The 20,927-nt window shown below is 41.6% G+C and overlaps 1 pseudogene; it reads right to left on the minus strand.

The window, feature by feature from the left end:
• Positions 1 to 450: 450 nt before the first annotated feature.
• LOC126991788 (DE-cadherin-like) lies at positions 451 to 18,941 on the minus strand (annotated as a pseudogene).
• Between the last annotated feature and the right edge of the window lie 1,986 nt (positions 18,942 to 20,927).

Consider the following 20,927-nt stretch of genomic DNA (forward strand, 5'->3'; position numbering starts at 1 on the left):
CGTAGCAGCAGAGCCATGGCTAGACGGCAGGGGGAACTGATCATCCTGTCTGAGCCAGGATGGGAGGAGGTGATGGACATATCAATATTAGAAAGATGATAGAGACACGAAGGGGAAGGACCTGGGGTTAAGCAGAACCTGGAGGGAGGAGGAGGAAGAGGACGAGGGAGGGGTGAAGAAGGGCGTCGAGGGAATGAGTGGTAGAATTATGGGTTTAAGGAGAGAAGAGGAGGAAAGCAGAGGGATTCGAGCCGGAAGAAGGGGAGACAGGCCATTTGGGAGTCACAAGTTAGTCTGTACTGGGAGGTGTTCACGGCGATGAGGGGAAGAGGGAGGAAGGGGTGGAGACTGGAGGAGGCAGGGTGGAGAGACTGGACGAGGCAGGGTGGAGAGACAGGAGGAAGCAGGTGGAGGGGTGGAAGGGTTGGAGGAGGCAGAGTGTGGAGGGATTCACACACCTTCCTGTACTCTGGGAGGCGTCCTGTCCACGGCCTGGATGGTGGTGATGAGCGTGTTGTCCGTGTTCTCCAGCACCGCGCCGTCGAAGGGCTGCAGCAGCGGCGCGTTGTCGTTCACGTCCACAATGGTGACCAAGACCTGCTGTTCCAGGCGGGCGTTGCGCCTGTTCTGCGGCAACGCAGGGGTTAGGAGTTCTGTGATTATGGGCGAATATGATACAACGAAAAAACTCGGAAGTCACACACACAAAAAAAATATCGTTAAAGAGTGATTTAGTGATTATACGTGATTCATGGAGTTGCTTTTCTTTTAGTTTGATTGCCAATGTGTTGTGTCCCTGTAACGTACACGCATACATCCATAAATATTATACATACATGAATCTAGATAGACATACAAAGACAGGAGGAAAAGTAACCTCATCGACTAGTCTTGTCATATTGCTACCAACGACAACTGCGCTGCGTCTCCGCCGTCCACTCATCACTAGCCACAGCTTGAGCTTGGACAGCTAGAGTTACTACACTACATCGGTGCCATTCACTACTTGCAGGTAAAGTCTGTAGGTCTGGACAAACTCGCAGTGGTGGGAGTATACTTGTTACTTCATATTAAGGCAACTGCTACGCCAACTCTCGGCCGGCCACTCACCACAATCTGCAGGTTGAGTTTGTAAAGCTGGACGAACTCGTAGTCGAGGGTTCGCGTGGCCACGAAGACGGTGACGCCGGCGCTGTCCCCGCAGACAGAGCTTTGCTGGTCAGGCAGCCGTCTTCTGAGGGAGGGAGAAGAGCGGTGACGTGGAGGGACAGATAAAAACGGAGCACGGGTAGAAAAAACATAAAACGATTGAAATATAGGAAATTTAACTGAAAAGTATTTTGATATAGAGTATGAGGGAAAATACAAAAGAGATAAAATGGGGCACATTCATTAAATGAATAAACTTTAATATTTGAAGCACAAAAGGTAGGGTTAGTAAATTATACTCTGATAATAGGAGAGATCACATGCAACGTAGTTGGGATACCACAAAAATATTAAAATAATTATATCGTAGGGTGAATAGGTAAATAAAAATAAGCCAACTTAAAAAAAAAAATCCATTACAGAAACTGCAATAACACAGTGAAACCCATTACGCTGGCGAGTACTCACCTGATGGCAAATGTGCCTCGGAGTTGGTGTCCGGCGTGTCGCCGTTCACGAGAGTGAAGTAAACACTGGGAGAGTCCGCGAGGTTCGATCTAGAACAGAAAAAATAATAGAAAGAACAGAGGCGGGGATAAGTGCTGTGTAAGGATGAAGAGAGAGAGAGAGAGAGAGAGAGAGAGAGAGAGAGAGAGAGAGAGAGAGAGAGAGAGAGAGAGAGAGAGAGAGAGAGAGAGAGAGAGAGAGAGAGAGAGTGTGTGTGTGTGTGTGTGTGTGTGTGTGTGTGTGTGTGTGTGTGTGTGTTGTTGTTGTTGTTGTTGTTGTTGTTGTTGTTGTGTGTGTGTGTGTGTGTGTGTAAGATTACACACCAATAATAATGTTTCCAGCATCCATCACAGCATCTATTCCAGTGTTCCTTTGTCAGACAAACGTCAGACGTCACCACCAGCCCGTCATTCCCCTCTGCCTTCCCGGCGCCAGCTCTTCCTCTTTTCTTTTTAAACGCCACGAGCAGCGAGGCCAGGAAATGGTTCTGGGGATGGCGGGAAAATAACCACCCTGCCAGCCTCCGCCGCCACCATCCCCACGTGACAGGAACCAATCTGCCACGACCCGCCAGCTGATGACACAGTCACACGCTTAATGGGAATCATAACGCCCCGGCCCCCAATGGTACGGGTTGACACTCGCCTCTACACTCCCACTATCCTCGCCATATCAGTTTTGGAGTTACAGCATCTGTCAAAACGCCTGAGAGTTTTGTTTCTTCACTGTGAGTCTGTGAGATTTCAACCTATTGGCGTTCCTTCACGTCTGCGATCTTAAGAGGCACTGTAGTAGTAGGTGATGTTTGTTTTGGTTCTTGTTTTGCTTTTGTAATCACAACGGAGTCACTTTATTGTAGCTCCGGCATTGTCCCATTGAGGTTTTTTTTCTTCTCACTTTGCTCTCACTTCAGCTACCACTTTGACCCCCTATTCGTCTGCAGTGCATGTCCCTTACTACATTCAAAGACATAATTTATTAGATGGCTCTGTTACTGCACCCCTCACTCACAAACACACCACCACCACCTATGTGTTCCCCCCTCCCCTTTCCTCCCCTCTCCTTCCCTCCTCTCCCTTCCCTTTCTCTCCCCTCCCCTACCTCTCATCTCGCACGCAACGCACCACCCATATTTTCAGTCCTTCCCTCCCTTTTCCTTTTTCCCTCTCCTCCCATACCCTACGTACTCTTCCTTCCATTCCCTCACCTCTCACACAGTACCACCACCTGCATTTTCTCCCTCCCTTACTCTCCTTCCTCCTCCCCTGACCTCACCTGCACACAGCACCACCACCTCCGTGTTCTCTGTGGTGTTCTCCGGGATGGCAGGCTGCTGGGGTGTTGGCTGACCACAGTAGGCGGCAGCTCCCGAGGACACCACCTGATCGTGACTGGCGCCGTGGACCACAGGACGGCGTGCCTCCCACCGCCTGCACCTGCACGTGGAAGATCTGGGTGTTGGCCTAAGGGGAGAGGGGGAGGATGAAGGAAGAAAGGGAAACTGGAAGGATGGAATGAAGAAAATGGGAAGGATGGAAAGAAGAAAATGGGAAGGATGGAATGAAGGAAAATGGGAAGGATGGAGAGAAGAAAATGGGAAGGATGGAATGAAGGAAATGGGAAGGATGGAAAGAAGAAAATGGGAAGGATGGAATGAAGGAAAATGGGAAGGATGGAATGAAGAAAATGGGAAGGATGGAATGAAGAAAATGGGAAGGATGGAAAGAAGAAAATGGGAAGGATGGAAAGAAGAAAATGGGAAGGATGGAAAGAAGAAAAATGGGAAGGATGGGATGAAGGAAAATGGGAAGGATGGAAAGAAGAAAATGGGAAGGATGGAATGAAGGAAAATGGGAAGGATGGAAAGAAGAAAAATGGGAAGGATGGAATGAAGGAAAATGGGAAGGATGGAATGAAGGAAAATGGGAAGGATGGAATGAAGGAAAATGGGAAGGATGGAATGAAGAAAAATGGGAAGGATGGAAAGAAGAAAAATGGGAAGGATGGAATGAAGGAAAATGGGAAGGATGGAATGAAGGAAAATGGGAAGGATGGAAAGAAGAAAAATGGGAAGGATGGAATGAAGGAAAATGGGAAGGATGGAAAGAAGAAAAATGGGAAGGATGGAAAGAAGAAAAATGGGAAGGATGGAAGAAGAAAATGGGAAGGATGGAATGAAGGAAATGGGAAGGATGGAATGAAGGAAAATGGGAAGGATGGAATGAAGGAAATGGGAAGGATGGAATGAAGGAAATGGGAAGGATGGAAGAAGAAATGGGAAGGATGGAATGAAGGAAAATGGGAAGGATGGAATGAATGAAAGGAAAGAAAATGGGAAGGATGGAATGAAGAAAATGGAAGGATGGAATGAAGAAAATGGGAAGGATGGAATGAAGAAAATGGGAAGGATGGAATGAAGAAAATGGGAAGGATGGAAAGAAGAAAATGGGAAGGATGGAATGAAGGAAAATGGGAAGGATGGAATGAAGAAAATGGGAAGGATGGAAAGAAGAAAATGGGAAGGATGGAATGAAGAAAATGGGAAGGATGGAATGAAGAAAATGGGAAGGATGGAAAGAAGAAAAATGGGAAGGATAGAATGAAGGAAAATGGGAAGGATGGAAAGAAAAATGGAGGGAATGAAGGAAAATGGGAAGGATGGAGAGAAGAAGAAAATGGGAAGGATGGAAAAAGAAGAAATGGGAAGGATGGAATGAAGAAAATGGAAGGATGGAATGAAGAAATGGGAAGGATGGAAGAAAAAAATGGGAAGGATGAAAGAAAATGGGAAGGATGGAATGAAGGAAAATGGGAAGGATGGAATGAAGGAAGAAAATGGGAAGGATGAATGAAGGAAAATGGGAAGGATGGAATGAAGGAAATGGGAAGGATGGAAAGAAGAAAATGGGAAGGATGGAATGAAGGAAAATGGGAAGGATGGAATGAAGGAAATGCGAAGGATGGAATGAAGGAAAATGGGAAGGATGGAATGAAGAAAAATGGGAAGGATGGAATGAAGGAAAATGGGAAGGATGGAATGAAGGAAAATGCGAAGGATGGAATGAAGAAATATGGGAAGGATGGAATGAAGGAAAATGGGAAGGATGGAATGAAGGAAAATGGGAAGGATGGAATGAAATGGAAGGATGAAAGAAAATGGGAAGGATGGAATGAAGGAAAATGGGAAGGATGGAATGAAGGAAAATGGGAAGGATGGAATGAAGAAAATGGGAAGGATGGAATGAAGGAAAATGGGAAGGATGGAATGAAGGAAAGGGGAAGGATGGAATGAAGGAAAATGGGAAGGATGGAATGAAGAAAATGGGAAGTATGGAATGAAGGAAAATGGGAAGGATGGAATGAAGGAAAATGGGAAGGATGTAATGAAGGAAATAGGGAAGGATGGAATGAAGGAAAGGGGAAGGATGGAATCAAGGAAAATGGGAAGGATGGAATGAAGGAAAATGGGAAGGATGGAATGAAGAAAAATGGGAAGGATGGAATGATGGAAAATGGGAATGATGGAATGAAGGAAATGGGAAGGATGGAAAAGAAGAAAATGGGAAGGATGGAATGAAGGAAATGGAAGGATGGAAAAAATGGGAAGGATGGAAAGAAGAAAAATGGGAAGGATGGAATGAAGGAAAATGGGAAGGATGGAATGAAGAAAATGGAAGGATGGAATGAAGGAAAATGGAAGGATGTAATGAAGGAAAATTGGAAGGATGGAATGAAGGATAATGGGAAGGATGGAATGAAGGAAATGGAAGGATGGAAATGAAGGAAAATGGGAAGGATGGAATGAAGGAAAATGGAAGGATGGAGAGAAGAAAATGGGAAGGATGGAATGAAGAAAATGAAGGATGGAATGAAGGAAAATGGGAAGGATGGAATGAAGGAAAATGGAAGGATGGAAATGAAGGAAATGAAGGATGGAATGAAGAAAATGGGAAGGATGGAGAAGAAAATGGGAAGATGGAATGAAGGAAATGGAAGGATGGAGAGAAGAAAATGGGAAGGATGGAATGAAGGAAATGGAAGGATGGAATGAAGGAAAATGGGAAGGATGGAGAGAAGAAAAATGGAAGGATGGAATGAAGGAAATGGAAGGATGGAATGAAGGAAATGGGAAGGATGGAGAGAAGAAAATGGAAGGATGGAATGAAGGAAAATGGGAAGGATGGAATGAAGGAAAATGAAGGGGAGAGAAAGAAAATAAACACAAGTTGAAGGAAAAAGATGGAAGAATGAAAGAAAGCAGAGAGGATGGGCGAAGGAAGAAGAGAAACAAACAAACGAGGAAGGTCTGGGAGTTGCCCTGGGGGGGGGTGATGAACGAAGAAAGAGAAATGGAAGGATGGGATGAAAGAATAAAACATAGAAAGGATGGAATGAAGGAAATGTGAAAGAAGACACAAAGGAAATAAAGGAAAAGCTGAAGGATGAATGGAAGATGGAAGAATGAGAGGAAAGCAGAGAGGAAGGGACGAAGGAAGGAGAGGAATAAGACAGAAAAGAAAGACGAAGAAACAAACAAATAAAGCAGAGAAGCAAGAAAGTAAAAAGAAAAAAGAAGAAAAAAGTTAGGAAGCAAGACAGGAGATCAAGGAAAAAAGAAGAAATAAAGAGGCAGAGAAGAAAAGGAAGGAAAAGAAAGAAAAAAACAGGAAACAAGGAAGTAGACGAAGAGAAAGAAAACAAAATAGAAAAGCTAGAATCAAGGAAAGAGACGAGGAGGATGAAAACAGGAAAAGAGAAGCAAGCAATCAAGGAAGCAAACGAAGAGAAAGAAATCAAGGAGCTGAGAAGAAAGAAACAGGAAAAGAGAAGCAAGCAATCAAGGAACCAGACGAAGAGGAAGAAATCAAGGAGCTGAGAAGAAAGAAACAGGAAAAGAGAAGCAAGCAATCAAGGAACCAGACGAAGAGAAGAAATCAAGGAGCCGAGAAGAAAGAAAACAGGAAAAGAGAAACAAGCAATCAAGGAAACCAGACGAAGAGGAAGAAATCAAGGAGCTGAGAAGAGAGAAAACAGGAAAAGAGAAACAAGCAATCAAGGAACCAGACGAAGAGGAAGAAATCAAGGAGCTGAGAAGAGAAGAAACAGGAAAAGAGAAGCAAGCAATCAAGGAACCAGACGAAGAGGAAGAAATCAAGGAGCCGAGAAGAGAAAACAAGAATCAAGGAATCAAGGAACCAGACGAAGAGAATGAACACAAAAATAGAGAAATATTAAAAAAAATCAAAATATGCATCAGAAAATTTAATGTGCGTGACCTTTGAGTCGGTCCAGATGCCACCTGCAACCTTCTGAAATTCCAATATGATTATTAGCACACTAAGAGTCGCTCTTTTCACGACCTTTGCCTGAAATTCTCATTGATTCCGTTCATCTCTCTCTCTCTCTGTATCTGTCTTTCTTTCTTTTCTATCTATGTATTCGTATCTGTCTATCAATTTATCAATATTTATTGCTTGCCAATCATTACAACGAAACTAAATATCTATCTATCTTTTTCCCTATCATGTTACTTTCATTCTATCAATGTGTCTGCTAACTGCCAATACATTCTCTGCATGTAACTAGTTATGCATTATTCTGTATCTCTACTGTCACATTATCTATTAAAAACAAGTACCATACCAATGTGACTTGATATAAAACCAAGCCCTATACACAACACTTCCTTCCATAACACTCTCTTCTTCCTCCTTTTCACCCTTCTCTGCCCCTCTGACCTCCTCTTCTTCCATCCATCATCCTCTCTCTTCTCTTCACCCGTTCTCAGGCTGCCTCCCATGAACCGTCACCCTTATCTCCTCCTCCTCTTCGTCCGCCGCCCTGCAGTACTCACCAGTAGTCGGTTGAAGAGGTCGCTTAGGGTGAGAACGCCTGTCAGAGGCTCTAGGTAGAAGAACTCCAGGTGGTTCGGTGCCCTCAAGGTGGTAATTGATTCTTGCATTCTCACCTGTGTCCCGGTCAGAGGCGGAGACCCTGAGCACCGGGGTGGCTGGTTGTGGTCTGTGGCCAGCGTCTGCTCGTACCGCTGTTGTGGGAAGGAACATGTTGTGAAGGGGTGACCCAGGCCTGAGCGCTTAAATCACTGCACCACGCGAGAGTTGTGTGTAATTCACCATTATCTGATCACGCGATAAACCTGCGATCGCCAGCCTATACCCTCCACGAATGAGCATGGAGGTCACAAGATCTCTGGTATATTGTTAAACACAATAAATACACACATTGACACATATCGCGCGCCGGTATGTGTGTGTGTGTGTGTGTGTGTGTGTGTGTGTGTGTGTGTTTGATCACAGCAAAATTATTTATGCAACCTTTCATCTTTTTCAGTATTCCTCCAGCTGTTCTGTGTTGATGGATATATTCATAATGCAGTTTTGTCCACAAAATACAGAATATCAGCCTCAAGCCATCCACAACTACAGGTGATTCAGTAAACTTTGAGTCGCACAAAACATGAGTAAGAGGACTAAAGAACGTTAAAAAAAAAAAAAAAAAACGAATAGTTCTCCTCACACAGGTACTTCCTTTGGACGACCTCAGTATTTGAGTCGGATCGAGATGACCTGGTGACCTCTAGACTCAGTAGCAATAAATCACCATCTAAATCAATCAGGCATATCCTCTGGGCTATATATATAGTACTCTCTTTAAGAGATTCCTCCTACCACCTTTGACTCCCAATTCATAAAAACAGCATCTGACTAAATTATTCCCGATCCAATACTTCAGCGAGGGTTTAATTTTACAATCCATCGTGTGTGTGTGTGTGTGTGTGTGTGTGTGTGTGTGTGTTTTAGCCCTTTTCGAAATACTTACAAGTTCTGAGTCAGTGCATCAATCAATTCTTAAATAAATCTCACCTCTGGGTTACTCTCCCGAGACAATAAAGAGATAACTAAACTATAAGGCACTTCAAACTACGCCCATTCCCCATTATAAGTTATGCAGCAGGACAAAAGCACGTGTCTTCGGGGCCAAAACTTTCATCTTAACGACCCCGCAAGAAGGCCTGTCTAACCAACTTTCGCGAAGTCGCACTAAGATATGTGGGCCATCCATTTCCTCGATCAAATGCGACGTGTCAAGGATGCCTTCACGACGGCCCACCTTCCTCTTGCTCGTAATTTTCTGGTGGCCAACTTCTTTCATCCTCTGCTATAAATGAATGGTCTCGTATTTACTAAACCATAACTTAATCCGTCCATGTTTTATGTCTCATCTGTGTTCAAAGACTCATGCAAGTTCCCAATGATTATTACTGTATTTTTGTCCTCTTTGTTTGGTCGTTGCAGTTTTCAAAGATTTATTCTCGCCTTTCTATCTTTTACTCTCAACAAACATAAACTAATCGGCGTCGGCAGTGTCATTCAAGATCCTCCCCTTACTATATTTTTTTGTCTACGCAGGATCGTTGTAGTTTTCAGTTTTATCCTTTGTCTTAATTGATAACTTTACCTCAACAAACAGAAGTCACCTATGCACGTGTACTTTAATGTCCTCCTGTTCCTTTATTTTGGTCCTTTTCGTCGGGTTGTTGTAGTTTTCAGTTTTTTCGTCTTTGTACCTTTTACTCTTCAACAAAAAGTCGTCTATCCCTCGTGAGTGTGCTTTTTAAGGTCCTCCTGTTGCTATATATTTATCCTTTTGTAAGGTTGTTGTAGATTATAGTTTACCTTCGTCTTCATACCCTTTACCTCAGCAAACAGAAGCCTACCCCTACAGGCACCGTCCTTCAAGCCTCCTGCAGCCGCCCCAGGAAGCCGTCAACCACCGGCAGGTCAAACACGGGCGGTTGTCGTTAACGTCCTCCACCACGACCCTGAAGGAACACGACGTCTGGCGGGGCTGCAAGCCACTGTCCTTCGCGATGACCGTCAGGAAGAACTTCTTGTCCTCGCCGTCACGGTCCAGGCGCTGGCGGGCACGAGGTAAAGGAAGATGAAGGTGAGGAGAAGGGAAAATATGAAACCCAAGAATGATGACATATTGCAAAGGATATTCTCTCTCTCTTCTCTCTATATATATATATATATATATATATATATATATATATATATATTTATCTATCTATCTATTTTACCAGGAGGATGGGCTGCCAGCCGTCACGTTCTACGTCACGTGGATGTCGTCGCAGGACTGGCAGCCGGGGAACACGGGCGGTGGGCGTTGTCGTCTGGTGGAGAGGGGGGAGGGGTTATTATTACCATTTTTACCATTATTGTTATCGTTGTTATTTGTAATGCTGCCAGCAGTGTCGAACATGACTCAGAAATGTAGTTGTTAATATTGAACATTCCAACATCATCCCTCTAAATGATTTGTTTAAGCTCAAGCCATTTCATGCATAAACTTAGTATCTCGTTGCTAACCAAATTCTCTCAACTTTCAGCACTTACTGCGGCTCATAATGATCTATAAAGTTTAGTGGCCATCAGTGTCTCTGAAAACTAATTTGTCCATTAACCACGCAGACCCGGGCCTCTAAACTTTATTTCACCCTTGGGAAAAGACAACATTAAAAAATCTTCACGTAACATTCTTCAACCTCGGCTTTTAAAATAATTCCGTCAGGAAACTTCAATTAATAACCTTTCTCTGCCCGTGGCCTGAACTGTATCAGACAAACCCTTTCCAATTTTAGTGTAAGTTCTTTTCAAATATTCTCCTTACACACACACAAAAATAAAATAAATAAATAACAAATAAATAAAATATGCACCCGCGTTGCATTTATTAATCCAGCAACGCACGGCATGACTTAATTATTCATACCTGAGACGAGGCGAGCTGCGGCAGCGTGGAAGGAAGAGCTGAGATTAGTGATGCATGGAAACAGCAGAACGGAAGGGCAAGGCTTCCTGTATTCAGCAAGAAAGTCAATCATATCCCCAACCTGAAGTAACATACGAGAACTGTCTAAACTGTAGGAAACCGACCTCAAACATTTTATGACATTTACAGTTAGCATCGTATAACAACCTCTTCTTTCGCTCATCTTCTCTTGTGTACAGTAGGTGGCTGACAATTTTTGGGGTAACTGCACGTCTTTCACTTACAAACACAAAACACAGGTACACATCTTTCACTTCAATGTATGTCCATAATATTAAGTAACAAAAAATAAGGTATAAAGGATGAAATCTAGAATGTTATAATAGGAATCCATGTTTGTATTAAAAAAGAGAAGATTATGTGTTTTTTTTTTTTTTAATAACAATAAGAGATAAAGCTCTGTAAGGGTTCGCAAAAAGAAGTGTCTCTTTCAGAATAATAGTTAAATGATGCTCGGCATCTACCTTTCCTAAATATAAATGGGATTGATCTCGTCCCAGTCCACAACATCAGATCTTGTCAGAATGCTAATGGTGTACAGTAGCAAACTTTTTTCGGGTCACGTAACAAAAGATTGATAGAACATGTGCGTGTCTCCATTGCACACGCACGATGTATATATATATATATATATATATATATATATATATATATATATATATATATATATATATATATATATATATATATATATATATATATATATATATATATATATATATATATATATATATATATATATATATATATATATTTATATATATATATATATATTTACCACAGGAGGGGCTGCCAGCCGTCACGTTCTCCGTCACGTGAATGTCGTCGTAGGACTGGCAGTCGGGAACACAGGGCAGTGGGCGTTGTCGTCTGGGTGGTGGAGAGGGGGGAGGGGGTATATATTACCATTTTTTACCATTATTGTTATCGTTGTTATTTGTAATGCTGCCAGCAGTGTCGAACATGACTCATAAATGTAGTTGTTAATATTGAAACATTCCAACATCATCCCTCTAAAATGATTTGTTTAAGCTCAAGCCATTTCATGCATAAACTTAGTATCTCGTTAAGCAACTCCAAATTTCTCAACTTTCAGCACTTACTGCGGCTCATAATGTGATCTATAAAGTTTAGTGGCCATCAGTGTCTCGAAAACTAATTTGTCCATTAACTACGCAGACCCGGGCCTCTAAAACTTTATTTTATACCTTAAGCGAAAGACAACATTAAAATCTCTTCACGTAACATTCTTCAACCTCGGCTTTTAAAAATAATTCCGTCAGGAAACTTCAATTAATAACCTTTCTCGCCCGTGGCCTGAACTGTATCAGACAAACCCTTTCCAATTTTAGTGCAAGTTCTTTCAAATATTCTCCTTTACACACACACACACACACACACACACACACACACACACACACACACAACAACAACAACAACAACAAAAAAAAAAAAAAAAAAAAAAAAAAGCACCGCGTTGCATTTATTAATCCAGCAACGCACGGCATGACTGAATTATTAATACCAGAGACGAAGAGCTGCGGCAGCGTGGGAAGGAAGAGCTGAGATTAGTGATGCATGGAAACAGCAGAACGGAAGGGCAAGGCTTCCTGTGTATATTCAACCAAAGTAAATCATATCCCCCAACCTGAAGTAACATGAGAACTGTCTAAACTGTAGGAAACCGACCTCAAATATTTTATGACATTTACAGTTAGCATCGTATAACAACTCCTCTTTTCTTTCGCTCATTCTCTTGTGTACAGTAGGTGGCCGACAATTTTTTGGGGTAACTGCACGTCTTTCACTTACAAACACAAAACACAGGTACACATCTTTCACTTCAATGTATGTCCATAATATTAAGTAACAAAAAATAAGGTATAAAAGGATGAAATCTAGAATGTTATAATAAGGAATCCATGTTTGTATTAAAAAAGAGAAGATTATGTAAGTTTTTTTTTTAATAACAATAAGAGATAAAGCCTGTATGGGTTCGCAAAAGAAGTGTCTCTTTCAGAATAATAGTTAAATGATGCTCTCAATACTCCTTTAACATAAAATGGGATTGATCTCTGTCCCAGTCCACAACATCAGATCCTTTGTCAGAATGCTAATGGTGTACACAGTAGCAACTTTTTCAGGTCACGTAACAAAAGATTGATAGAACAGTGTACGTGTCTCCCATTGCAATACACACAATGGTTGGTCATATATATATATATATATATATATATATATATATATATATATATATATATATATATATATATATATATATATATATATATATATATATATATATATATATATATATATATATATATATATATATATATATATATATATATATATATATATATATATATATATATATATATATATATATATATATATATATATATATATATATATATATATATATATATATATATATATATATATATATATATATATATATATATATATATATATATATATATATATATATATATATATATATAATATATATATATATATTATAATATATTAAACAGTAAGGCGGACCAATTAGCTTCCGGTGAATGTAGTTCTCCTCTGATAATTTTAAATCCACTAGAAAATTCAGACAGGTTTTGTTTATTTGTGTACACCTTTATCATCATCTGAATTTTGGCATATATATATACTTATATAGCTCTATGTCTACGCTACAACATATTGAAAATTTAGATCACAAGGTCTGTTTTAATGGTTTTAGAGCCAAAATACTAAACCGCAACTAAATCCATATAAAGTTAGATTAGCGATTAGCATTAAGTTGCGTAAGAAGCTAACTTTCTATATATATATATATATATATATATATATATATATATATATATATATATATATATATATATATATATATATATATATATATATATATATATATATATATATATATATATATATATATATATATATATATATATATATATATATATATATATATATATATATATATATAATCTAGATATAATATGTCATAGTTTTCATCTCTGTCAACCGCCTCGATTACTTTAGTGTAGAAGGACAACAGGTTAGTAAGGCAAGACCTCCCCTTTGTAACCCCATGTTGTGAATCATGAATTAAATTATGCTTTTCTAGATGGTCCCGAATGCTCCTGGCTATAATTGACTCTAACATCTTTCCCACAACTGATGTTAAGCTAACTGGGCGATAGTTTGAGGTGGCTGACTTGTCTCCCTTTTTGAAAATCGGCGTCACATTAGCTACTTTCCATTGATTGGGCACATACCCAGACTTTACTGACATCTTAAAGATATTGGCAAGAGGGCCACTAAGGACTTCCTTGCACTCTTTCAGAACCCTTGGGAATACTTCGTCTGGGCCCGGCGATTTGTTTTTCTTCAACCTACCAATCTCATTCTGGACTACTTGCCTAGTGATGATCACATCCCTCAACTTGTCGTTCTCGTCACCCTCATATACCTGAACTCTCTCCGGAATGGTTGTTAGATTTTCCTGCGTGAAAACTGAGAGGAAATAGTCATTCATCATTTGGCTCATATCTTCTCCATTCTCAACGAGCTCGCCCGTGTTTGTTTTCAACGGTCCAATTCTGTCCCTTGTTTTCGTCCTGTACAATTTGAAGAAGCCCTTGGGATCGCTCTTGGCCTCGTTGGCTACCCTAATCTCATAATTTCTTTTTGCTAGGCGGGTGTTCTTCCTCACCAACCTGGCTAGCTCAACATACCTACCCCTGAGATGGATGTCTCCGTTCTTTATTTTCCTATAAATTCCTCTCTTCAAGCCTATTTTATGCTTGAGTCTGCGGGTCATCCATTTGGGGTCGTTATTTTCCTTCCTACGTGCTTGGTAAGGGATATGCTGTCTCTGACCCACTGCAATTTCTCTAACTAAATTATTGTAGGTCTTTTCTACTTGGTTCCCCTGTCTTTCCGGTTCCAGCCCTGAGATCTGGCCCTCATCCAGCCCTAAGGTTTCCCAATTTACCTCCTCAAGGTGTCTTCTGAGCCCCTCATAATCAGCTCTTCTAAAGTCGGGCACCAACACAGGGTTGAGTTCATGGGTCACCGCCCAGTCTAATTTAAACCTAATTTCCTTGTGATCACTGCCACCTAATTCTCCCCCAACTGAAGAAATGTTTTGAGAGATCTAACTAATACATGTCCAATATATAGTTCTGGAAATGAGGCAGCTTTCTAAACTATGTACTGACAACACTACCAGGCACAGAACACACCAGCAAGACATGAGGGATAACTTTCACCAGTCCTACCCCTTAACCCCTTGACTGGATTTCTTACAAGAAGACCTCACCAAGCTACAGCAATGGAACAAAAAATGTCTGCTACAATTCACTAAAGAAAAATGTAAAGTCCTGCACCTTGGGAGGGGATATCCAGCACAGCAATACCACATGAGAAACACTCCACTATCACCACAGAGGCAGAGAAAGACCTGGGAGTGTATGTTACCAGGCTACCAGTGAAGGCCAAATCCATGCCAATTGCAGTGGTCGGATTAAAGACCCCCACACTCACCTTGAAGCAGAGTGCCAGCCAGTAGCGGCTGTGGGTACGGATGATCCCATTGGTGGTCTGCACGGCACTCTTGTTGGGCACCAGCTGGGGCTCAAGGGGGGGCAGCAGATCCCCCAGCAAGGCCTTGGCACACAGCGTCATACAGTAGCTGATGGTGGTGAGGTTGAAGCCGCCCTCCAGTGCCAGAACTATGCGGCCCTCGGCCAGGCCAGACAGAAGGGCCATCATATGTCCACAGCAACCAGGACTCACGCGGCAACCTGGGAGTGTGTGTGAGGCTGTTACTTTAGGTATGAGATGCATGAAGGAAGGAATGGGAGGAGGAAGAGGAAGGGAGTCCTGTAATATGGAATCCTGTGTTACTTTAGGTATGAGATGCATGAAGGGAGGAATAAGGGAGGAGGAAGAGAAAGGGAGTCCTTTAATATGGAATGCTGTGTTACTTTAGGTATGAGATGCATGAAGGGAGGAATATGGGAGGAGGAAGAGAAAGGGAATCCTGTAATATGGAATGCTGTGTTACTTTAGGTATGAGATGCATGCAGGGAGGAATAAGGGAGGAGGAAGAGAAAGGGAGTCCTGTAATATGGAATGCTGTGTGTTACTTTGGGTATATGCATGCATGGCATGGAGGGAGGTGAGGGAAGAAAGGGAGTTCATGTGAGATGCAATGGTTAGGGTGTGTTACTTTAGGTATGAGATGCATGAAGGGAGGAATGGGGGTGAGGAAGAGAAAGGGAGTCCTTTAATATGGAATGCAATGGTTAGGGTGTGTTACTTTAGGTATGAGATGCATGAAGGGAGGAATGGGGGTGAGGAAGAGAAAGGGAGTCCTTTAATATGGAATGCAATGGTTAGGGTGTGTTACTTTAGGTATGAGATGCATTAAGTGAGGAATGTGGGTGAGGAAGAGAAAGGGAGTTCTTTAATATGGAATGCAATGGTTAGGCTGTGTTACTTTAGGTATGAGATGCATGAAGGGAGGAATGGGGGTGAGGAAGAGGAAGGGAGTTCTTCACTATGGAATGCAATGGTCTGAAATGACAATACACCAGGATACAATATAAGGAGACTACAAAATGCTTCATTGCATACACATGGCAACCCCTGAAGATGAGTTATTAAGGCAGATAAAAATAAATAAATAAACAAATAAAAAAAGCAAACAGAACAATACAGAAATTTTGGATAAGAAAGAACACTAAAGGAATAAAGAGAGGAAAACAAGAAACCCAAACAGTGAAGGAGTGCACCAGGGAGTGCTGTTATGAAGCCAAAACTCCCGACCATGAACTGAAAATATAATTATGAAGAGAGAACTGAACTGAACTGAACAGATGGTGACAGAAAAAGAGAAAGAGGCAGCACCACCTGAGTGAGAGCCTCTGCGTCACCCATGCCACTCTGAAACAACACAAGAAAAACACTGTTGCTTTAGTAAACACGACTTCTTCCTCCTGAACTGTGGCTGGGAGGAAGGACACTGGACGATGAAATACTAGAGCTGAGGACCATAACTGATTCTTGCATTGGGAGCTTGGATAGCAGGGTGAACCTTCATGTGCTGGACAGGGTTGTGGGAATCATAACAGAAAAAGAAAAAAGTGCCAGGTAATTGTGACTGGATGAAAATGCAATACTTCAGCACCAGTGTAGGAGAAAATACTCAGAGGACTTAGTACTCGAGGGTCAATTTTCTGATTTGTAGCTGGGAGGAAAGACACAGGATGGCAAAATAGCTGAATCAAGGGTTTAGCTGTTACATATATATATATATATATATATATATATATATATATATATATATATATATATATATATATATATATATATATATATATATATATATATATATATATATATATATATATATATATATATATATATATATATATATATATATCCTCTCCTCTCCTCTCCTCTCCTCTCCTCTCCTCTTCTCTTCTCTTCTCTTCTCTTCTCTTCTCTTCTCTTCTCTTCTCTCTTCTCTGTGTGTGTGTGTGTGTGTGTGTGTGTGTGTGTGTGTGTGTGTGTGTGTGTGTGTGTGTGTGTGTGTGTGTTGGATCACACCTCAGAATGTGGTGCATTGTGCCGCCAGCCGCAGGCTTACTAAAAATCGGCTCAATCTTATCATCAACACCATCAATTGCGTGTAAGAACTCATTGCAGTCTAAGATGGTCTCCTTTATTTTTTCCTTGGTCTCTTCTTCATCCCTCCCTCTTCCTTCTCCTCCTCCTCCTCAGCCATTATTATTGGTCCATTGCAGTACAAAGGCATTTCCTAATGTTCCCAACCTCTCTCACATCGCCTTCACTCCCTTCCTTCCCTTAACTCTCCTTCACTCCCCTACTTCCCTTCCCTTTCTTTGCTTCCTCTCTCTCTCTCCCTCTCCCTTCCTCCCTGCTTCCTTTTCTTTCCCTCTCAAACCCCCCCCCTCTCTCTCTCTCTCCCTCTTCCTCTTTGCCTTTCCTTTCCTTTCCTTTCCTTCCCTCCCTCCCTTCCATTTTTTCCTTTCTCCTCTTCCTTCCCTCTCCCTCTCCCTCTTTCTCCCCCTCCCTCCTTCCCTTCCTTCTCCTACTCCCTTCGTACCTTCCCTCCTCAGCTGCAGCAGTTTCTCACCAATTCTCTCCCTGAGCTGCTGTGTCTGTGGTGTCAGGAGCTGCATGGTGTCTCTGGTCTGGAGGCGTTAGGGCCGGACACCCACCAGGCCTTGGAAGGAGAGGCTCAGGGTGAAGGTGCTGGGGTCAGCCTCGCCCCGCATCTCCTATTGGCATAAGGACCCTGGTACTGGATGCAGCGCCAGTGTGCCCGCTGGACGTACACCAGGCTCAGCAGTGTCTCCTGAAGGCTGAGGAGGACAGGGAAGGGAGGAGGATGGTTAATGTTGAGAAAAAGAGCAGGTTAACTATAGGAAAAAGACATTATTATTGAGATCCAAGAAAGGGCATCATGCAAAAATAAAAATGCTATAGGCCCAAACAGATTCATCTTAATGAGCAGACATGGATAGGGAAAATAAAATAGACAGCGACAGTAAAGTAAGGAGAATAATAATAATAAAAAAGAGGGACAAAAACAATATTAAAACAAAACAGTTCAATAAATCCTGCATCAGAGATAAGGCAGACAGAGAGATAGATAAATGGATATAGACAGACTGAGATAGATAGATAGATAAAGACAGATATAAGCAGAGATAGATAGACAGGCACAGATATGGACAGATTGATACAGAAAGATATAGACAGACAGATAGATAGATAGACAGACAGCTATCAGGCACCTTGGTGATGGCTGCAGGGGGGTCCAGCAGGGGGGCAGTGGTGGCCCAGCAAGGCACTGAGGGTGTGGGCGGCACTCTTGGCCAGGACGGCAGGCACCACCCACCCTGCACACACAACAGGGATTGCTTATTACCATTCTAATTATTATTATTATTATTATTATTATTATTATTATTATTATTATTATTATTATTATTATTATTATTATTACTATTATTATTATCAATATTACTATCATCCTGCTATGTTATAATAATAATTGTCTAAGCTATTTTTTAGATTTCTGTGCAATATTTTTTTCAAGTTTTCAGTGATGTATCAATTTTTTTTTCCCAATTGAATTCTATAGGGAGGTAGAATGCATACCAGTGTGTGGATGTGTGGTGCTCAGTTCCTGCCACAATGTTTGGGTGAGGTCAGACTGGTCACCTCCAGCACCAGCACCACCTTGCCCCGCGCCAGGGCCATCAGCTGGGAGGTGAGGTGTGTGTACAGGCCTGGCCACACCTCCAGCACCAGCGCCACCTTGCCCCGCGCCAGGGCCATCAGCTGGGAGGTGAGGTGTGTGTACAGGCCTGGCCACACCTCCATCTCACCCTGAAATGCCAGATGGTAAAATAAAGTATAATAAATATGCTGTATTATTATTATTATTATTATTATTATTATTATTATTATTATTATTATTATTATTATTATTATTACTATTGTGTTTGGCTTCCCTGTTAAGAGTGGTTCATAATGGGAAGTTTGTGATACAGTTGAGTAAAATAAAATATATATACCATCTTTTATTATTATTGCTAGTATTAGTATTAATAGTAATAGTAGTAGTATTATCATCATCATTATTATGGGGCTTGACTTCCCTGCTGGAGTGATTCACACTGGCAAGTGTCTGGATGAGGAGACAGAGCTGAGAACATCCATGAATTTATGAAAGTAAGTACAGTTGTATGAAAGCAGATATGGAGGCAGGTCAACACAAGCTTAGTTAAAATCCTCTATACTATGACTAAGTAAATGCATACAAAAACCAGACAAGCAAGCAGAGGCAGACACAAACACACACACACACACACACAGATACATTGTGACTTAGAATGACCTTGAAAATAGATAAAATTGAGCTCAAGCAAAAAATATTCATGAATTAAAGCTAAACTTGATAAACTGAAATTTGGAGACAGGACCAGCGTAAAGCATCCTGTATATCACTAGGTAAATACACACACACACACACACACACACATACAACCTCCACCTAACACATACACAAGAGCCCACAAGTGTAGCTCAATTCCTATATATCACAACTATAGTCTGTTCACTTAATTCTGACCCAAGCTGACAACATAAACCTAAGCGTGGTCATAAGCACAGTGCATATTAGCAGAAAGTGCTGCGTGAGATAAACACAAACAGAGGTTAAAGAAAACTTGGAAGCCACAGCAGCAGCCAGTCAGCACTCAGCTTGCAAACACACTAAGGTTTATGTTGTCAGCTTGGGTCTGACTTAAGAGAACAGACTTTAGTAAGGCTTCAGGCCAAGAGAGAGAGACTGAGAGAGCAGGACTTGCCTTTTCATCCCCCACTGCCGAGTCATAACCAGCAGACACAACACTATAACTAACTCAGGACCAAACTAGAAGAGAAAATAGTCGTGCTTAGGGTTCAAACGGCACACCAGGTTCAGTCTAGCCTCCTCCGATCATATGCTGAGGTTTGTGCATAGGTGTGTGTGTGTGTGTGTGTGTGTGTGTGTGTGTGTGTGTGTGTGTGTGTGTGTGTGTGTGTGTTGGGGTCCTAATCGGTCAATCAGATTGTATCTTACTGACAAAATGTGTCAAGTGTAGCAATTTCAATATGGTATGCCACATAAACTGTACTGCATTGTAGGGATCTTGCTTCTCCTGTCCCTCAAGCCTGGACATCTAATGCCACCTAGTAATGAAGGGGAAAAAATTCACACTAAGCTGCACACAACTTTCTACTCTGTCTCATTCCTATGCTATACAAATCCCTTATGCAGGAATAAACCACCGTCTGCATTCCTTTATCCCTTTTGCTGGTACACTCTGGAACAAACAAGCTTCCTTTGTCTGTGCTTCCTCCTGCCCATGACTTAAACTCTTTCATGAGGGGAATATCAAGACACCTCTCCACCTGTAACTGACTCTCTCCAGACCACTCACTTCTATCTACTTTTACAGGACCAATGCATAGTGGGCTTTTTTCCCCTTGAGCTGCTTCATTAACTGGACAAAGGAAAAAAAGAAAAAGAGCTTCTCACTCCCTTGGCCTCTGCCTTTTCCTGACCTACTAACAAAGACCAGAGCTGCCCAGCCTCAACCTCTGCTTCTCCAGACTTGCCATCGGTTGCTGCAGCTGCACCCCAGCAAGAGGCTGACTGCGGGATTCCTGGCTGACGTCTTCCTCTGGGGCGTGTCTTCCGTCATCCTGCAACACAAAGGTTCACCTTCATCAACTGGTTAAGATTTATTTCAGAGGCAATATTTGCCCAAGGTTTTTGATATGGGGTCATTTTCAATAATTTTAAATGTAGAAATTCAAGTGTC

Source organism: Eriocheir sinensis, unplaced genomic scaffold (assembly GCF_024679095.1).
Source record: "Eriocheir sinensis breed Jianghai 21 unplaced genomic scaffold, ASM2467909v1 Scaffold340, whole genome shotgun sequence".
In the NCBI taxonomy this organism is placed as follows: Eukaryota; Metazoa; Arthropoda; class Malacostraca; order Decapoda; family Varunidae; genus Eriocheir; species Eriocheir sinensis.